At 19.5% G+C, this 16,917-nt stretch overlaps 1 protein-coding gene across 3 annotated transcripts in view; it reads right to left on the reverse strand.

Moving 5' to 3' along the window:
• LOC727146 (sphingomyelin phosphodiesterase) overlaps positions 1-10,174 on the reverse strand; it is a 42,762-nt gene extending 32,588 nt beyond the window's left edge. For 2 of the 3 annotated variants that reach the window (XM_026444650.1, XM_006571779.3), the window contains exon 1: positions 9,807-10,174. The gene's annotated coding sequence lies outside the window, so the exon portion shown is untranslated. The remainder of the gene's footprint in view (positions 1-9,806) is intronic. The other variant, XM_026444651.1, reaches the window with a different exon arrangement.
• Positions 10,175-16,917: the final 6,743 nt, after the last annotated feature.

The raw sequence follows: 16,917 nt of genomic DNA on the forward strand, positions 1-16,917 counted from the left end.
TAACATCATTATGAATCTAGATTATGAATCTTATATTTTTATAGATTATAGATAATCTTTATAGATTTATTAAAAATAATATAATCTAAATTCATCATCATTATCATTATATCACTTATCATCATAATTGAAATTAGTAATATTTTGATAATCAATAGAATATTTTTTACATTTAAATTTATTAATTTATCATTAAAAAATTATCAATTTATCATAACAATTATTATTATTTATAAAATTTAACATATATAATAATTTAATTTTTTATAGTTTAATATAATTATTAAAAAATTTCATATATATATATATAATTTTTATCTGAAACATTTTTCGATATTCATATTTTTTTCATTATTTATTTCAAATTATTGAATAATTTGAACTAAAATGTATGTATTATAATAAATATGCTCTTTAATGTATTAATTAAATATATAATAAATTTTTTCTGATAAAATTTATTTTTCATTTTATGGCATTCTGCAGAAAAATTTACAAATATCTCATCTCGACAGAAAAAGGATAATCAATCATAATTATTATTAAATTAAATCAATAGAACGAAAGAATGAACTAATATGATATTAATCTCAATAATTCTATTAATTCCAAACAAATGTATACTAGTGACGAATGTTTAGTATTTATAAATATAAGTAACGATAAACCACATCATTAATGTGGTTTTGCGTTTATGAGTCGATTTATTATGTAAGAAAAGTAATCAACGAAGGGAAAGACGATAATAAATCTTGACCTTGAAGATGAAATGTAATAATCAGAATTGCACAATTACTATTTCCTAATAGTGAGAAAATTTGCTCTTTCAGATTTCGTAAGAAAAAGATAATTTTTATAATATTAATTTTTAAGCAAAAATTTTTATTTTACTTTTTTAATTTTTTCTTAAAGATATTATTTAATATTTTAATTTTTATTTTTATTTTACTATCAATTATAATATTATTTTTCTTTTATTTTACGTTATAATTTTATCGATATTTTAAAATAAATATATACATAAAAAAGACATTCAAATTATAAATTAAAAATTTTTGCAAAAACAAATTTTTTTTTAATTTTTAATATATTTCAAATTTAATCTAAGATTATTTGCACATAATATAAAATATTATTTGGCGAAAACAAAACAAATTAGTGTTTTGAATGAAAATTTATGTAAATAATAATTTTCATAACATACTATTAATAAAAATTAAAAAATAAATTAACCATTCATAAGTTTTTTTAGATTTTTTTTTTATTTTTAATTTTTATGCACACATATTTAAAAAATTTTATTGACATACTTACAAACTATTATTTCTCTATATTATTTTTAGTTTCAATCTATTCATCTCAGAGAACGAGAAATATACATTCACAAACGATTAATTTTTTTACTTTCTCAACTTTTGTCTATAAATGTATATAATTTCTATATATTATAGATATTATTTTAATTACAAAAATATTTTAACAAAATATTTTAAGAAAATATTTCATAAATATAATATAAAATAATTATCTCGTGAAATTGGAACAAAAATTATCTTTTAAAGATTAGAGAAAAAAAATTAAATTATTAAAGATAAAATTATATTTATTAATTATTTATTTATTTTATTTATTATTTATTTATTAATTATATTTATTAATTAATTATATGAATTTGAAATTATATGAATTAGAAAAAGAAGAAGAAATAAAAATCAAATATTTTATGAAATTTTTATTATGTAAAAATTTATAATATTTGGAGAAAATAATATTTATAACATATTTTATAATGTATCATAATTTTGAAAAAATTTTTTTTTCATAATAAATTCAAGATAATTTTAAAATTATTAAATGGAATCATATTTTTTGCATTATATAAAAAATATTTTTTTAATTTACATGTCTGAAGCAATGGAATTTTATATTTATATTTGATAAACACAAAATAATATTGATACGATACTGTAAAAGGTTATCATAGAATTGTTATTTATTAAACTATCGCAAAATACTGATAAATTAAAATTAAAATATAATAAATTAAAATAAATTATATTTTTTAAAATTATTTTAGTTGAAAAATAAATGATATATTTTTAATATCTGTTTAATATCTATTAAATATTTAATTTTATATTAGATGCATGTAAAATGTGCATGCAAAATATAGTTATTTAATCTAGCTATTTTCATTTTTAACGTCGAATGACAAACTTGTGTAACTATTATCACTAATAAAATCATATAATATAACAATAAAATCGCAAATATTGTCAAAATTAAGAAACATTGTCACTCTATTTACAATTTATCAAAAATTATAATTATAAGCATATGAAAAATATAGAAATATTTAAATATAATTTTTTTTAGGGAAAACTAGTTTCACATCTATTCAACGAATCGTTCATGACCAATCGTCCTATGTCTGAAGCACCTAACCTACTTAATCCTCGCTCTCTCTCACAGTGACGTCATTTACTGCCATCGTGAGTGAGAACTAACTTCATCAAGCCCCCACAGATTTATTTTAAATGTACATTCATAACTTACACTCACAAAGTTTCATGTTATGAAGAACTGTCATCAGCAAATAATTTTTTAATCAAGTGTTTCAATATAAAAAAATAAAATCTTTTATAGGAATTATATTTTTTTTTGTATTATTCTGGAACATAAAAATAATTTTTTTCGATTGATTGATTTTTTTTCGAGCATTTTCTAAATTTTCTGTATTCAAATAATTTAAGTCGTGTAATACTACATTATTTAGAATCAATACAATAATATAATCTGTATTGAATTATATCAACGAATATATTCTAATTATATTATATTCTAATATGTAATTATTATGTAATTCTAATTATGTAATTCGTATAATAGCATTTTTTAAATAAAATAATTTTTTATGTATTATCATTCAAAAGTTCACTTCAGCATATTCTAATCAATATGAAGCATTATTAAAGCATTAATATGTAAGGCTGCATCGTGACTGTCAAGTTCATTGCAATAAGTTAAAAAGGAAGAAATCTTATTTCTTCAATATATTTTAATTTTAATAATTTTCAACCTTCTTTATATTATGAAATTAATTATTATTAAAATTCTAAAATAATTAATTATTCTAATTTTAATATATATTTTCAAAATTTATTATTTTTTTAATAATGATAAAAATATATTTAACTAATTTTGTAACAAGAAAAAAGAGAAAATAAATATAATAACTATTTTTCCTATTTTCTGTTAAATAATATTTAGTGATATGCAAAAAAATGTCCAATTTTCTTTTTGAAAAATATTTTTAAAATTTCGTTTATTTAAAACAATATTTATTTAATATTTTTCTCTAAATTACATTTTATTATAAAAAATTTTATTATAAAAAATCTTGAATTAATCTATAATCATCTTGTTGCACAAAATGCATGGAATATAACTAAGAATATTAAAAGATTCTTGAAAAATTTTTTATTTAAAAGAAATAAAAAAGAAATGTATTAATTATGTATTAATTAATGCTTTATTTTTTTAATAAATAAATAAAATTATCTTAGAAATATTGAACAACATTAAAATTATAAGATAACAAAAATCATTCACTGAAGTGAGAATTATACGAGCATTAAAAAAAAGAGACGAAACATATTTCTTTGTTACAAACACATAAGATTATATAATAGAATGTAAATTATAATAATATTATATTTGTGTCATTGTATATATATTCGTATATTTCTCTATAAATCATCAGATACTTAAAAATATGTTACAAGATGTTATAATTATAATATCATATTGATACTAATTAATGTGGAAATATTATATTTTAATAATCTTAATTCTTAAATTTATTTTAATCGATTAAATACAAAATAATAATAATATCCAATATTATTGAAAAAAATAAATATTATTATATCAAAATAAAAAATATATATTAAAATAATATATTTTTGATTAATGATTTATTATTATATACATAATAGATAATTTGCTACATGATTTTATTCTATTATATATAAAATAATTTCCTTAATTTGAAGAAATATTTATTATAATAAATTTTTCTATTTTTTAAATTTTATAAAATTTATAATTAGATAAAAGAAAGAATCATAACGAAAAAATTATTAAACAAATATTATGAATTTTATAACCATGATATTAAAAATATAAATTTATAAATTAACTCTTACTATTAATATAAATAAATAAATAAATAAATATATTACTGTTTAAAATTAATAAATTTGATTACTTGTGGACAAGAGTGTACTTACAATTTTCTATATAATTAGAAAAGAAAGTGAAACATATATGCACATACAGGATGTTAAATATGTTATATCTTTCCTTCAAAATATCTTTAGTCGATTCTAGAGGTTAAAACAAACACAAAAATTGTATATACAAAAATGACAATTGAGATTTATTTATAATTTATCGAGATATAAGTAATTTAAGTTTGCAATAAAACAAGACGAAGATATGATAGATATAAATCTGTCTCATTTTATTTCTCATCTTACTTCATCTAAGAACTTAAACTGCTGATAAGTTGATAAATAATTCAACTGATATTTTTTTCACAAACTTTTGTCTTTATTTTGTTTTTATATATCTCTCAAATTGACCTTCTAAAAATATTCCAGCAGTATTATAATCTATATGTAATGTATATGTATTAAATAATAAAATAAATAATTCTCCTAAATCAATTATAATCTATAATTTATACTTATGACAGAAAATAATTAAAGTTCATTGAAATAATTATTTATATATTTATTTATATATATATTTATTATATTAAACATCATAAAATATCTTATAACAACTTTTTTATATGTATTTATCATGTAATCATATATTTACTTTCATGTATGTACATTTAATAATGATAAAAATATCAAATGCTGTCAAATACATTGAATAATAAAATACATCGAATACAGTTTTGTTTTTTATTTTTTTTTTTTTTAATAATATGATCAAGAAAAATCATCAAAATTATAAACAGAACAAAAAATATGTTAAATATATATATGAGAGCTCTACATGTATGATGAGACTTACTCAAATCGATAAAATTTTTCATTTAAGATGAATAACAAGGATAATATTTATGTATATTTTTAATAATATAATATATATTTTATCTTAAAAATGATGAAATGGTATTTGAATCTTTTCATATTAAAAAATTATAATTATAATGATTATTTTACATATTTAATTTAATAGATATTTAATAAATATTATATAAAAAAAAAATTATATTATCAATTGGTTCAATCATCCAAACAAGTTTCATTGCAGAAATATAAAAAGGGATGCCAAAAAATTAACGATGAAAATAAATATTTAATTTACTTCAATTTACAATTAAAAAATACTTTCACCATTAATTATGATTAATGACAGAAAATAGATATTTGATTCTTTATATCAAAATTAAAATATATCAAAGTTAAAATTTTTTATTGATTGCTCAATGCTTACGATTAGAATAATTAATTATTGAGTAATTAGCGATTAATTTATTCAATTAAAAAAATTAATGATTAATTACGTAAATATAAAATTGCATTTCTTTTGTCAACTTTATTTATTTATATATAATATATAATATTATATTAATATTATATTTATATAATGTTAAAATATAAAATTATTATAATATTAATTTTAACTAAAAGTTTCATGTACGATTAAAATGAGATATTTTATGAAGATATAAGATAAAGTAAGATATTCCGTTTTAAGATATTTCTCATAATATCTTAATACCTAACATAGCATATAAATGTTTATATTTAATTTTTTTTATGACATATTGATGAAAATATTATTTTTTTTGTTTCATGATTTTTAACATATTCAATGCAGGTAATATGAACGTAGGCGTCATGCAGATTTCCTATTTAATGGCATCTAATACATACAGTTCCGTCATAAATTTATTTCCACGAAATAAAAGTTGAAAAAGGAGTTTTTAACATATCCAACTTTCTTTTCGTATACGCATTCAATACAAGTTGTCGTTAGTGTACATAGATATTTTGAATTACATTTCTCTATATTTTCATTTTTTTTACAATCGTTTTTTGCATTTTTCAAAAATCTATATTCTATATATATTATCGGAAACGCAGTTTTTTGATGATGCATTAAATACGTTCCTAACCTAACTTTACATTTGTCCAAAAATAAAATAGAAAAATATAAAAAGATGAAAAACTGTTATCTTTACCTTCTTAAAATAAATATTATTCATTAAAGAAAAGTATAAAAACAAATCATTTTTGATGAGAACTTCAAGATTTTTATATACATTTTTATATATTTTATAATAAATTATATTCATTTAAAATCCAAAAAGGATTAGATTCAATACATTTCATGTTATGAATGGATATATAAAGATTATATGATATTAAAGTGCAAATAATATTCATTTGTGATTTTTGCAATTATAATCATTTAATGAAATGCAATAAAATAATATCTTTCGATAATGATTATTTCGAAACAATTTACTGTATATATATTAATAAAAATCTAATTTTAATTTTAATTTAAATAGAAAGAATATTTTAAAATATTAAATATATTGAAATTCTTTTCATTACATTACTAGTTTATGAAAAACAATTGAAAAGATAATTGAACAATAAATTGAAAAAATGAAAAAAAAAGAGAAGAAAAATAATGTACAAAAAAAATTTATTTTAATATATTTCAATCAAAATATAATTAATAAAAATAATAATAACAATACTTATATTGATAATAAAAATAAAAAAATATTGTATAATTTTATAATTTTATAGATATTTTAATTTCCATATATTTACCTTATATTTTGATACATTTTGACAGATATTTGCTTAAAGATTTTTAGCATTATATATAACAATTTATGCAACTTTTAATTATTTTTTAAAGATATTAATAAAAAATGACATGTTCTTAAAAAAATTCTATTTCCATGATTTCTCATTCATTCAATTTTTTCAATTTTCCGAATAATTATTTTAATATATGTTCAAAATAGTTTGTAATAGTTTGTTTAATAAAAATTACTTTTGTTGATTTTATTTTAATTATAAGTTAATCATTAAGAAATATTTCAATATTTGAAATTCAATTTTGTATCAATTTTATATATTATAATAATTATTTCCAATTAATTGAATTTTACAATAGTTATTAATTATTAAATAATATATTTTTTGAAATGTTTCTTTCTAATAATAAAATTAAAAATATTTGATAATTCTACATATTCTAGAAGTTTGGCACAATGCTATAAATACGAAATCATCGTAAAACGATCCAAGACGTAACCCGTTACTCAACCAATTTTAATGACGCAAGGATATAATTGATTTGCAAAACAGAAAAGACCTTATGAAATTTCTGACCATGGAATTTTCATCACCAACTCACTCTTTACACATTGTGTTTAGTTTGATTAAAATGCACATCTCGAAAGTCTTTCGTCTTATTCGAGTGAACGCAGGTTAAAAAAATTCTACAAGGTGAAGCCTTTCGCGTAAGAAGCGTTTTATCCTCACTAAGGTTTCATTGTTATTTGCTTTTACATTTTCCTAGCTTTTGATTTTGTCTATATGTATCAATATTCCCAACCTTTGATGGAATTAATAACACATATTAAAATTAAACTTTATTATATTTTCAAATCATAATTTTTATTCATTAATTAATTCATTAATTATTCAAATAATAATACATTTTAATATTTATATAAATAATAGAATGTATTATTTATTTAAAAAAAATATTTAAATATAAAAAATTTTGATCTAGTAATGAAGATAATATAATATAATATAATAAAGATATTTAATTATCATATTGATCGACTTTTCTATAAATCATATTTCTCAATATTATTTACTAATATTATTAATATTAATAAATATCTATTTATTAATATTAATAATAAATAAATAATAAATAAATAAATAAATAAATATTTTTATATTTAATAAAATTTTTTATAAAATTTTCACGAAATTTTCATATATTTTTTAATACGATTTTTAATCGATTGAAAAATACTTTAAAATATGAAATTGATAATCACATTGATTTTTAAAAATATAAAAACTCACTATTAATCAAATAATTTATTAAAATTTTAAAAAATTTAAAAAGTAATGTTAATTTTAAAATTATTTTAGAAAAACTTCAAAATCTAAAAGAATTAAAATTCGCAAATATATAAAATTATATTTTTAAAAATGAATAAATATTGCTTAATTCAAATATATTAATTTGTTAAATTCAAAATTTTTTGTAAATAAATGTATAATTTGCCATAAATTATGGAAATTTGATATACAAAAAAAAAATAATTATTATTTTAAAAAAATGTATATAATAAGTAATCTATTTAGTAATAAGAAAAATATACATTTGATGAATGTACATTTTCTGATACATTCAAAATTTTTTTAGGAGATATTATTATATTCATGTAATTTAAATAATAAATTTATAATTAATAATTATAAATTTTATAATTACAATAATAAAAGAAATATTTAAAATATTTATAAAAGAAAATTATCCGAAAAAAGAAATTATATCTAAAAAAAATTATTAATCCTTAATTGTTAATGTTTTTGTAATTGTTAACTTATGAATAAATATGAAAAAATGAATAATTTATAATTTTTATAACTTTTTATTTTTATTATATATTTTACGCGACTAAAATTGTTAAATTATCATGTGAATACAAAAACAAAATTAAATTATTTTTAAACTAAATATTTTTAAACTAAATATTTTATTTTATAAAATATTTTAAAAATATAAGTATCTTATGAATTAAGATATAATATATAAATTTGAAAGATATAATTTAAACTATATTATATATTTTTTCACAACAAAATTATTTACGAATAAGCATTTTTATTAGAAATTATTTTTTAATTATCATTTTTTATTATATAGAAAACAAATATATTAACACTTTAAAATAAATAATTATATAAATAATATATTACATAAATATATTATATAATTATATAAATAATATATTACATAAATATATTATATAATTATATAAATAATATATTACATAAATATATTATATAATTATATTAATAATATATTTATATAAATATTAAATATAGAAATATATCATAATTATATCATAAATATATCATATTATAATAAATCTTGATATTATTTTATTTTATATAAAATTGCATATATATTTTTTATTTTATATATTGTAAATAATGTTTTATTTTTATGTCTATAGAAAATGAATACAGAATAATAAAAGAAAGAAAAAGAATTGCTTTTTAAGATATTCAAAATTTCAATTTCTAAAGATATTTAAAACGTAATTTTGAATTTTAAATAGCATTTTAAATGATTCCAATCTTTATATGAATATGATAATGATATATATATATATATATATATATATATATATATATATATATATATATATAATATATATAATATATTTACATATAATACACATATAATATACATATAATATAAATATTCGAAATTAGAGATCAACAAATTTATGATTTTCGAAACATTTATTATCTATTATTTTCGAAACAAATAAATATATATATATATATGTATATAATACGTATAATATAGATATACTAATCGTTTCAAAATACAATCTAAATTTGTCACTAATTGAAGAAAGGATTTGTTTTGTTTAATATTAATCGACAATAAAAATTCAAAAGAAAAATTCAAATATATATATATATATATATACTTACGAATTTCGAAGCACGTAGAATGTTGCGTGGTGCATAAAGAACCGTTCGAAAGTGCTAAGTTTGAAAAGATAATAAAACGATTTGACGCTTACAAATGGCTCAAACAATGGCTTCGTGTATTCCGTATTAAATTAGTTTTGTAACATTGCAAGACTCCACCTGAATGTTCGGCACGTTTTTCTAGATTACTATGGAAAAGACGTATGAACACGTGTTTACTGCACAACACGATATTGGTCGAAAAACAGTTCTTTTCTCTTTCTCCCCCCCACTCCTGATGTTTTCGCACACGCGTGTATATTTTATTCCAAATAAATATAATCACCAAACTGGTCGCAGTGACGACTCAGCGTACACTGAGCAATGCATAGCGTTTGCACTGTAATATTCTACAGTTTTGTTCCCCCACCACTTCTATTCCCCACTCCTGATATAATTTAATTTCTTATAGGAGAAATTTATATGAAAGCATATACTTGAGTTTAAATCTGTAACAGAACATAATTTTTTGACTATAATAAAAATGGAATTTAATAGTTTTAAAATAATGTTATAAAGCAAATGAATTTATAATTATATAGAATACTGTGGAAAAAAGCATCAATTTAAATATAACATTCGTGCATAAAGAAAGCATATTTTGAACATATTTTGAACATCATTAATAATTTGAAATATTGATGTTGAATGAGATGTTTGAAAAATTATTGATATTATTTAATTTTTAATAATTTTATAACCAATGACATTTGTAAATAAAGACTAATTTTAATATTTTCAATATGAAGAGAAATAAAACATCAATTAAAAAAATTTTCTTTAAATATTGAATTGTTGCAATCATTAAAACAAATCAAAACTTTAAACTGAATTTAAACTATTCATTTGTATATTAATTTTAGGATTTTGCATCAATTTTGCAACAAATAAAATGTAACATAAAATTTTAAATTTTAATATTATATTATTAATTTGGAATATCAAATAAATATATAAAAATGAATATAATTTGAAATATTTTAAAATCTACTGAAAAGGATGCCACTTTTGCAATGTGAATTACAGTGAAGACAAAGAACAGAGGATTAAATTTCATATGTGAAATATGATATTACTATTCTGAAGATTATGAATGCGCTAATTATAATTGTGAAAGTTATATCTACTTATATCTAATTATTGCGAGTAATTTTTAAAGTTTAACATTTTAAAGTTTGATATTTACTTAAGAGAATTGTTTTTATATTATTTAAAAGAAGATTTTTATTTAAAACAAAAAGGTTCTATTATCTATTTACTTTTATATATAGATTTTATATATAAAGATAAATTAAATTAAAATTGAAAAAAAAAAAATATCATTACTTCAAATTATCTACATTATAAGAAAATCATTATTTTATATCATTAATTAGAAAAATTTGCATTAAAAATGTATTTAAAAATTCAAATATTTTTTGTTTTCTATTATTATTGAAAGTTTGAAATATAAAAATGCTTTATGATATTATGTATTTATTTAAACAATTGTAGAAATATATTACATATAACATTATACTTTAATACTTGTATATTAATATGCAAAATATAAAAATTTTATCAATACATTTATTAAGAATGAAAAATCCACAGATTCATTTTTTTTAAGCATTAAAATAAAACATTATTCGTAATTTGCAAGAATATTTAAATACACTTCAAATATACGTTATCAAATTAAGATAATGATTTTTATATAGTTATATAACTATTCTTATGTAATAAATTGAACTATCAAATATGTAAGATAATAAAAAAAGATAAATAAAAAAAAAAGATAAATATATATTAAGTGGTAAAACATGATAAATTAAAAATAAACATTTAAATTAAAAATAAAACAGTCAACAAAAAATAATTTTCAAAAAAATTTTAAATTGCCCAATGTAATATCAAAAAAGAAAATGTAAAATAGTTAACTGTTTTATAAAAAATTGTTATTTGTATTCTTTTAATTTAATTTAAATTTATTGTTCAAATATTTTCCGATGTTACAATGAATATTTTAATATATTAATATATATTTAATCTTATTACGTATATATTTATTTGCCAAGATATTTGCCAATATTTATTTGTTAGAATAAAGAAAAGATTAAGCTTGTGATGTAAGTTTTATTATCTATTTTATTAGAATATAGTCGATAAGACTCGATCAACAATTTCTAAAGCGATTTCCAATTTTTTAAAATAACTTTTTTCTTTTAATTTTATTATAAGTGAAAAATCACAAAACACATATGTATATGTATCTTGTATTACAATAGCATTGAGTATGTCATCAAATAAATTCGAACAAATAAATTGAAATAACTGTAAAAACATCGTTCTTAATTTATAATTTAATAAATGATAAATTTTTTATACACATAAAATAGAATTAACTAAAAATAGCTCATTATTTATTAATTCACAATACTGAAAAAATAAATAAATTATACATAAATTTTATATTCCTCCTTATGGGAATATAAATATTTCAAAATCAGTAACCAAAAATCTGAAATCAATGCCAAATCATCGAGTAAACAGTTTTAAATGTAAAAGCAAAAAAAATATTAATTTTCTATAAATAAATTGTAATATATGTATAATTTACATGCATCAATTTTATTTGTAAAATATAATTTTTAAATAAATATTAAATTTAATGTTAATGTTAAATATAAGCAAATAATTAACGTTATTAAAATGTATTATGTCATGTAATTATGTATATTTAATTTTATGAATAAATATATTTTTTCATGTAATAGAAGTCATAATGTTTTTATAACATTATATATTGCGATATCAAGTTCAATTACAACGCAATATCTAATTTTCACAATGCCAAAAGTCACGATATATATTTATTATAATAACCGTAAAATTCACAATTTATTGTCGCATAGAAACAAATATTAACAGGATTTCCAAATGAGATTGAAAGTTTCAGTCACAAGGCATGCGATTATATAAGTGTATATAATATAAAAAAAAAAGAAAAAAATATAGAAAAAAAAAAATATAGAAAAGAAAAACGAAAATCTGAACAGTATTTTATATTTTTAGGCTTTAAAATTAATGAAAAATGGCAATAAAATAATTATCTTAAAAGAAAAAAAAAGAAAAAATATTTAAAATTTATAATAATATGAATAAAAAAAAAAATAATGAAATAGAAGCTAGGATGATATTTTTAGAAGTACAATAGATAATTTTTCACGAAATTAGAATTAATATTCGTTTGTAACTATAATTTAAATGAATGTGTTGAGTCTCTTTTTTTTATTCATTTTCGCTACATATTAAATATTATAATATTAAAATTAATTATTTAACAAAATAAACTGATCATCCATCATACAATCATGTAATTATTATTTATCTTATTTCTTATATTTTAATTATTTATTATGAAATTAAGATAGTTCGTGAAAAATTAAAATTTTTATCAAAATAGAATCATCAGATTCAATTTCTAATTTCAAGTTTCATAATAAAATTTTTATTTTTATAATTATCACAATTTACTAAATGTTTATATTATTATATCATTACAAATTTTTTAGTTTTATCTTTTATTTTATTATTTCAATATTTTCAAGAAATTACTACTGTTACTACAGTGGTAATTACCATATCACATGCCAGATCATTCGAAACACGTGAGGGTTAGTTTACAACACGAGATTATTTTTGAATGAAAGTTTTTAGAAAGTTTTTAACAATAAAGATATCTCAAGATTTCTCCCTTTCTATTCTCAATGCAGCAGATGTGTTATGAATCAGACATTCTGAAGGGTAAGTCGGAAGCAATTTATCATTCTTTGACTATAGTCCTTACACAAAAGACGATTTTGAGATCTTGTGCATTCCGGGCTTCATCCCTTCCATTAAGAGCGTTCCAACACCATGAAACATAATTCTATCAACATTTCTCAATTGATTTTTCAAAAAGATCACCAATTAAAGATGCAGCAACGAGATGCACGACGCAAAAGAAAACAAATTATGTCAATTATTGCACATCAATTATTGCACGAACAAGATTGACTATCATTCGCAACTAAAACTATCATCAGACTCATTTCAACATCAAATAGAGCATTTAATTCTCATTAATTAATCACAATTATTTCAACGAAATTCAGCATTGTTAAATTGAAACTGAATCATTGGGAATCCCGATAATAGATGTCTTTCTTTAACATTTGTTACTTTGATCAAGAGTATTGATAATAACATTTTTCATATTTGATGTTTCGCATACATTTTTGTTCTTTTAATCATTCAATCATATCATATGATCAAAAGTTTAAATCGACACAACGCAATGACTGATTATATTAAAACTTGTTATACGAATTGCAGCGGTTGCAATATGTTTTTCCTAGTATGTTCGACAAAAGTATGAAAGAAAATTGTAAGCTCTGATCAAGTCGTACATTATGAATTAATGCTTTTTTTCGATTATTGCAAAACTTGATTAAAATAACCAAAGCATAAATAAAAAAAAAGCAGGATTATGAGATTACTATTTCTTGATAATAAGATAATAATTTGTTTAATACTAAATGTTTCATTCGTTCATAATCATTTATTTTATTATTATATTGAATATTAATTTTTTTAGATAAGATAATCTACCGTTTCACAATATATTTACGATATATGGTATTATATTAATACTATAACATTGATTCCTCAGTTTACTTTAAGATACGTATACGATATATATACTCTTTCCTGTATAATTTCAAATCAATAGTTACTTTGATTCAAGAAAATCGGTTTGATCAGTGCAATAAAAAAAAAAAATGTTATTAACGTCGTTACTAATATCAATGATTTTTAGCAATTTATTCGATTTTAATTATTGTACGGTGCTTCACAGAACAATTAATAAAAACGATGAAGAAAATAATAATTTGGAAAATCTAAAAACTGAAATTTCCGCTGTTTTAACGAAACCATCTAGTCGTGCTTATAATTGTTTCCTAACGGTTAATTTTGATTGTGATATATTCGAATCTAATAAAAATGTTGGGACAATCATTGGATCACCGAATTTCTTGGAAAATGGACCGAGAGATGGAGAAATCGCCAGCGCTGGAAACTTGTTGTACGATGTGTTGAACGAACATCGTGTTGGACGTTGGAATCCGTCATATCTGAAAATAAAAAAATATAATGCCACTCATTCTGTTACAAATATTGTTTGGACGTTCAACGAGAAAACTGTGTTGATCGACAAAGTGGAAGTATACTTATCCAATGCCGATTATACCGAGGATCAATCGATTCGAAGATCTTCGTTAAATTTGGCGTGCTCGAACAGAGGATCGACAGAGGTCGTTGATAATTACACTCTTCGATTCGACTGCTACATTCGTGACAAATTCGTAGAAAATCTTCTCTACAGTGCCAAAAGTTCGGGTATCCTTTTATCGACCTTAAAAATAATTGGACAAGATCACGCATTCTATCAGATTGCCGATGTCTCTCTTCACGAACCACCTGTCGAACAGATAAACACTTATCATGGCTTCGTTTCCGAACCGCTTAGCCGTGCTAAATTATGTCAATTGAGGATAAATAAAAATTGTGGACTAATCGTAAACGAACCGCAAAGCGTAGAAGGATTTCAAGGATTCCCTTACGAAGAAGACAGTCCACCCGATGGTAAAATTGCGAGCGCTAATAATTCTCGTTTTAAGGAGCTCGACCAATATGGTGCGGATCGATGGAATCGGGTCCAATTTCCCGAAGTGGAGTGTCACAATCAGACGCACGTGTCTTTCAATTTGAACTGGTTCTTCACTGCAAGTCATCGCACCAGTGACATTCAAATCTTCATCAGTAACGAGAATTACACGTCGACGGAACCATTATCCAGAAAGCATTTAGATCTCGATCCATTGTGCACGGCAGAGTTTCACGGGGAATACACGCCTCGTCAATTCACCATATTATGTCCAATTTCGTTGAAAAAGTATCAGGAATTGAGCAGAATGAACGAATTATTGTTGTTAAGCATATGGAATGTGTATGACACTTCGATGGCGTTTTATCAAGTTATAGATATCGAAAGACTGTCCGAGGAACAATCGTATGAAAGTATATTGCGCAAATGTCAGTAAATATACGTGAAATACGTATGATTTATCTGAAATTCTGTTGTTTTGTAAAATATTTTTTTTTTTTATAAAAATAAGTAAAATATTTGTTTACGATATTTTTATTGTTTATCATATGTGTACAATAGTTTATATAATATTGACTTGATTGAATTCAATAATACAAAGAGTATTATTGAATTAATATTAATCAATCAATTAATTATTAAATGTTATAACATTAGACAATAAAAATATTTATTAATTATTCTGTGGAATTTTTATCATCTTCAAATATTTTAGATATATTATCATCATTTTATTCTTAAAATTGTGTAAAATATCGTCTAGTCGTTCGTGTTTTTATTTGTTTTTTATATCTCTGTACTTAGTTTGTAAAATAGAAAAAAATTATCAGACACAACTTCTAATCTATTGTATAATTATTTTTATAGATTTTTTTTATAGAAATACATGGATGGAATCCTAGCTAATCCTAGTTAAGAGATAAGATAATTAATAAAAAAAAAAAAAAACGTAATTATCTAAACTGATTTTGATGATTTTTGAATATACTATAAAAAAAAAAATTTTTAACTTTTTCATATGTATATAACCAGCTTTCTTCGAGATATTTTCACAAAAAATTGTCACGATTATATAAAATTTCTTTTATTGTTAAGATGTTATATAGTTTCGATTGAATTATAAGCAATTGGTCGAGAAAGACTTATTTCTTATAATTGAAACATTTTCATTTTTATATAGATATTCTGAAATATATATGCAAAAAAGATTTACTATGAATAAACAAATAGATAAACAATTGTTATTTTTATAATGAAAAGAAATATTTTTCTTTATTCTTTTTTTTTATATTTATCTTTTTTTTTAATCTACCGAAAATGAGGATTTTTTATATCGCAAAATCTTTTCTTGTGTATATAAAAGATACAACAAAACATTTAGAG

This window comes from Apis mellifera, linkage group LG13 (genome assembly GCF_003254395.2).
Source record: "Apis mellifera strain DH4 linkage group LG13, Amel_HAv3.1, whole genome shotgun sequence".
Taxonomy (NCBI): domain Eukaryota; kingdom Metazoa; phylum Arthropoda; class Insecta; order Hymenoptera; family Apidae; genus Apis; species Apis mellifera.